The sequence below is a fragment of the Triticum aestivum genome, chromosome 6B (assembly GCF_018294505.1).
Source record: "Triticum aestivum cultivar Chinese Spring chromosome 6B, IWGSC CS RefSeq v2.1, whole genome shotgun sequence".
NCBI classification, from domain to species: domain Eukaryota; kingdom Viridiplantae; phylum Streptophyta; class Magnoliopsida; order Poales; family Poaceae; genus Triticum; species Triticum aestivum.
In genome coordinates, this window is record NC_057810.1 from 680,780,147 (window position 1) to 680,786,161 (window position 6,015).

At 45.2% G+C, this 6,015-nt stretch overlaps 1 long non-coding RNA gene across 1 annotated transcript; it reads left to right on the forward strand.

The window, feature by feature from the left end:
* Positions 1 to 1,102: 1,102 nt before the first annotated feature.
* LOC123134824 (uncharacterized) lies at positions 1,103 to 1,942 on the forward strand. Its single transcript, XR_006465746.1, has 2 exons — positions 1,103 to 1,468; positions 1,560 to 1,942. It is a non-coding gene; the product is annotated as an uncharacterized lncRNA (long non-coding RNA).
* Positions 1,943 to 6,015: the final 4,073 nt, after the last annotated feature.

Sequence of the window (6,015 nt, forward strand, 5' to 3'; positions counted from 1 at the left end):
GAAAGACAAATAATGGAATGTTGATTAAGATTTCATCCTAGATAGTGTTTTTCTAAATGTTTAACAGGTAAAATAACATCATATTCGGGTTCTATATATTTTTCTAATTAAATTCCATATATAAAATGTCAAATTTGGAGTTACGTTTTAGAAGATATGAGTATTTTAAAAAACATTTGATATGCACTGTAGGTTTAATGTCAGAAACAACAGGGAGTTTTCTATAAAATAGCATGAGGACTAAAAATACCTCTTTCCTTTATTAATAGGTATAGATATAGACTAGAAGGGTTGTTGCGTGCTGCGCTGTTGGTGTTGTTGAGTTTTCATAAATTTTTCACTCCCAATGTTTTAAAATATAAGGTGTATAGTTTTCAAAATATAAGGTGTATTCATTTTTTTAAAAAGTCAAACCTCTTTTTTAAGTTTGACAAAATTTAAAGAGAAATATATCAAATTGGTAGTATTGGATTCATCATGAAATGAGTTTTCGTATTATTTATTTAGTATTGTGGATGTCGATATTTTCAGCTATGAACTTGGTGAAAGTTAAAGAAATTTGACTCTTCAAAAAGTAAATACACCTGATATTATAGAACTGATGTAATATTTGGTTTGGCAAGTGAGAGAGACGATGAATTGTGTTTCCTTTTAGATAATAATAATACATCGACTTATTAAATGACAAAGGTTATGGGAAATCGGATTTTTTTTTTGGTTCGGCTATGTGCCGCCCCCTAATTTTGCTTCTGGGGCAAAAATGATTAATAAATAATAATACATCAACTTATTAAGTGATAAAGGTTATGGGCCTTTGGCAGGCTAAATTGCATTTCGATCCAACCTAGTCGGGTTTGCAAGTTTGATCCATTTCGCCTTGTGAGAGATGTGAAGGTGAAGGGAGTGTACAATCACGTGGCAATTGTCAAAGAGAGCAATGTGTCACGAGGGTGGAACTAGGATGCAACGCACAGCTAGCCATGTATCACCAACACACGCAAGATGAGCAGAGCCGAAATCCAGCCCACGTTAGCGGTTGGCTGGGGATTTAAGAGCGTCACAATGGGGACAACGAACAGCTCACATCACGCACAAAGCAAGCTCTTACTCATTGTCTCGTTAGGCTACTGACTCGAGCCCCCGCTTTTATTTAGTTTGTGTTTTTTTTTCTTTTTAGTTTGCGTCAAAGCCTTTTCCCTGATTTCTTTCGATATTGCCCCCTGATTTTCAGCTTTGCACACTACAGATGCATTAAATACTCCTTCGATGGCGTACACAATTTTCCCTCTCTTTTCTCTTCACCTTCTCGATCTTCCATCGAACCAACTCTCCCCCCCCAAGGACGGCAAGATGTACCAACGGAGAGTCACCTGTTTTCTTGTCATCGTCATCGTCCTCCTTCTCCCGCCCCTGCTAGCTTCCTATCCATGTATGGCCACCGCACATGGCCCACCACATCATGCTCCAGGTATATATATAGTTCCCTTCGGATGTTTCGGGATCCATGCTTTGTTCTTTGTTAGATGGGTCCGTCGATGTGATTGTGGTGATGATGCTAGGTGGCGACGCTGGTGCGTGGGGTCAAATGAATGGACTTCATCGTCAAGGGGAAAAGATGTCAGGGATGGGAGCTGTGAGGCGCTTGGGACAGAGGATACCACTGAAGGACCCTCCCTCGCCAATCCCGAACGAGAACTCGGGGGTGGTGATTCCCTTGACGCCGCCGCCACCGCCACCGCCGTCGATCAATTAATAGGTGTTGGGAGTCTGGTACGAGCATATGCCATGGTGACTTCCATGCACCTCTGGTCTCTTACTGATGTGTTAACAAGAATAATCTTGCTGGTGTGAAATAAGTTGTCATGCTTCAAAGTCTTAAAATGTATTGTTCACTTCTCTATATCAATCTGGACTTCTGAGGTAAATGGCGGAAATAACTTTTTTTTGGTGTGTTGCATGGATATGCACCACAGCATAAGGAACGACTAGCTGCCGTGTACGAAAACACTTTTGGCCAGCGATGTCAAACAAAGTTCGACGCAATTATACACTGTATTGCATAACTACTCGTATATATGATGCTCACTTATCTCCGGTCTATATAGGACAAATATGGTAGCCGACAAAAGTGAGTTCCATGAGCTTGCATATGCGCCTCCATATGAGACGTGAAGGTGACTAAAAAATGCCATTCACATGTCAGTTGGCAAAAAAGGTAGCACTGTAATCTTCCATGCTTAAGGGCATCTTCGACGGCAACTTGTAAATTTTCTTCCGCATCCATCCGTGAACAAGGATCGGTTTGTGGACACAGATGCGAAAGGCCACCATCCAACCGTAGTTTGTATATGTCCGTTAGCAAATTCAAATTTAAATGTACACTGATCCACACAACGTGTCGGATCACATCCGCGCCAGATCACAACGCCGATCACAACCAAAAAGAGGGAAGTATGCTTAATTTTTACATGTTCGAATCCAAAAAAACATCAGCCTAGGTCCAACAGTCCATGATTTCTGCCCAGACGGACCGGCAATCCCAGTTCCCAGCAAGCTGCTCCTCGGTCAAGGAGGTGTCGTTGCCGCCGCGTAGGTAGCCTCCGCGTCCGCGTTAGCCTCCGCCTCCGCCGCGTCCTCATCTTATGCCGCCGCCAACTCATCTTTCCGACCCTCCAACATCTGATAGCGAACGGATTGCACGATAATTCTAGCGCCGCCATCCAAAGATTCGATATTCAAGGTCAATATCTTGTCATCCTCCGCATTAGCGGCGATCTTCACCCCCTTTTCATCGAGCACGGTCTTCTTTTCCTCGAGCGCGACCTTCTTTTCCTCGAGCATGGCCTTCTTCTTCTCGAGCGCCGCCTTCCTCTCTTCGATCATGGTCCTCCTCTCTTCGAGCTTGATCTTCTTCTCCGTCGCCTCTATCAACTGTTTGAACCTATTCACTTGCTCCATCTCCTTCATGTTCTGCGATGTTTCCATGTTCCGCCTTCCCCCTGGACGTTTCGCGTGTCTGGAGTCCCACAAAGGCCCTCACATTTTTTCTTTGGATTGCGGGAGAAATCATGTCCAGACCGCTCCACGACCCGATACAGAACATTGATGGCCGTTGGATGGATTCCACAGTTCAGACAGCGTGATGCGGATGGTTGCGGGAGTTTTGAGGGGGCGTGGGGATGCCCTAATTAAGAATCCTCTTGGACGTAGGGTAGAGTTGAACTCGTGTTCAACTACTGCTAAGAAATACCGCATTCGCGGGATCCAGGACAGGACAAACGGCCGTGCGGACCTCGAGGTCAACACACGGAAGAGAAGAGACAAAAGTCAGAGTCCCGAGTCGACAATTTAAGAACGCCGCAAATCCTACGGTGAACAGCTAGCTCACATCTGCAGAGTCTCACTGTCTCAGTGGCTACTGACCGGAGCTGTACCGATATCAGGTCTACAGAGTACGGTGGACTCGGATCCACCTACAGCTCGACCGATGCGTCGCCGGACGGCCCTCCACGCGGTCCTCGTTGCCGCCGGTCTCCTGGTTCTGCTGGCCACGTACTCGCCGCCGGCGCCGCGTTCTCCTCCAGGTATGCATAATGCATATAATTTCCTCTGCGAGTTCCAAATTCCAGCTTACGTGGCAGTGTATGTGTGTGAATGGATTCAAAGTGCTGCTACTGGGTGGCGACGCCGACGCGGGTGCGCGGGGTAGCCGGCCGGCGCAGTCGACGCCACGTGAGAGGAGTGAGCTGGGTGTGGTAGCCGGCCGACGCTTGGGCCAGAGGGCGCCGCTGAAGAAACCTCCATCGCCGGACCCGAACGGCTGGAAGACGATGGTGAAGCCCGTGTCGCCGCCGCCGCCATCATCAATTTACTAGGCGTATGAAAGCAGTGTGCCGATCTGGCGCTCACTTGCCCATGCTATGCAAGGTCGCGTACTTGCGCGTGGGCGACGGCTGCAAAATCTTGTCTTAGGATTGTCTTTTCATTTCTTGTGCCGCTTCTAATGGCGCTTATGGGTGACTGGAACGGTGTTCTGCTCCGTGCAAAGGCATGAAACCTTCAGTTTCGCTATTTGTAGCCACTCCCTTTTTTTACACTATTTTAGGCACTCCCTGATTTTGTTTCGGGGGACCAAAATAAGGTTAATGCTCTACTCTTTATTTTATTTTTTGAGCAAAGGTTAATACTCTGCTTTTTTTCTGAGACAAGGTTAATACTCTGCTGGTTAAGTACAAATCTTCTGGGCTTTTGGCGGGCTAAATTGTGTATGAGTCCAGCCTAGTTGCGGGCTGGTGGCTCAAGTTTATGGGAGGCTCCTATACGGCACTGCAGGCGCCCCGTTTGCGTTCCTGGCGCCTGCAGCGCCACGCGCTGGGTCGGCAGGTTTCGAACTCACGATGTCACGTTCGCGCACAGGTACCACAAACCAACCAAGCTACTTGCCTTCCATGTTTAGTTACAGAGGCAAAGGCTTAATAACATAAGACGCAGCGCTATTTCATTGCAGAAATCTATTGCATCACTTAATTTGAAAAAATTATTGAAAAATTGTTTGAACTCAACATTCATAGCTTAACGCCATAACCAATAGGCCATCGTAGTTGTTCTGTGAATTGCAAAGAAAACCGCCCTATTTAACGTTTCCTTTAGTAAAACGTTACCTTATAAGAAATATAATTTTTTTAATTCTTTTTAACAAAACAAGATCATCGATTTTTCGAAATGTTCATCGATTTTTAGCCAAAAAAATCATTGATTTTTTGGGGAAAAATATTTTGAAATAAGTTCATCAGTTTTGAAAGTTCACCGATTTGGAAAAGAGTTCACTGATTTTGAAAAAAGTTCATCAATTTTGAAAAAAACTTCATGGATTATTAAAAGAGTTCATCGGTTTTGAAAAAGAGTTCATCAATTTAGAAAAAAAGTTCATCGATTTTGAAAAAAGTTCATCAATTTTGAAAAATAGTTCATCGAATTGGAAAACGAGTCCATCCATTTTGAAAAAAATTCATGGATTGTGAAAAGAGTTCATCGGTTTTGAAAGAGAGTTCATCAATTTAGAAAAAAAGTTCATCGATTTAGAAAAAAGTTCATCGATCTTGAAAAAGAGTTCATCGCTTGTGAAAGAAAGTTCACCAATTTTGAAAAGGAGTTCAACTATTTTGAAAAATAGTTGTTTCAAATTAGCAAAAAGAAAAAAAATCGTTCCAAAAAGAAGAAAAAATAAAAAGAATAAAAAACATAACAAAACCGTTCCGAATAAAAAGGAAAAAAGAAATAGGAAAAAGGAATCGTTGTAAGAAGAAAAGGTGAAGAAGCAATACTTTGGGCAACTAATACGAGTTAGTGTGGTGGTTAGTACATGAGGCGAACGACCGTGAGGTTGCAGGATCGATTCCCATCCAAAGCGCGCCTTTTTTGTCCTCGCAAGAGGAAGGAAGGAAAAAAAATGGGCCAGGCCCAGTTAACGCGGCTACAGGCGCCGGTTTGCGGAAACAGCTATAACCGGCACCTGCAGCGCTAAATAGGAAATGCCCAAGTTTATACATTTGGCTTTGTGAGAGAGGTGAAGATAGGGGAAAATTTTCGGCATTTCCTATACGTCTCTTAGAGCAACTCTAGCAGATTCCGCAAAAGGTCCCGACCCGCAAAATAATCGCCAAAATGCGGGTTGGTGCGGAAAATCCCGCCCGAACAGACACCGCAAACGCGGCCGGCCCGCAAAAAAAATTGAGGGGCGCGGCAAAAACTTTACTCCAACCCGCGAATACGAGGGTCCCCCGGCCCGTCGGTGCCCTGCATATAGTGGGAGCAGTTGGTGTGGAGAACATTTCAGCCCACACTTTTCCCCAGCAACCACCTCCCCTCTTCCCCTCGCCCTGCCGCCGCCCAAGATTCCGACGAAAGTAGCCGGTGGGAGCATGGCGAAAGGCCTCCACACGCACGAGGTTGCCCTCCGCCCTCCTCCTGCGTCGGCAGGCCGGGAACTTGCGGATCGGCGGCCCTTCATCGCGG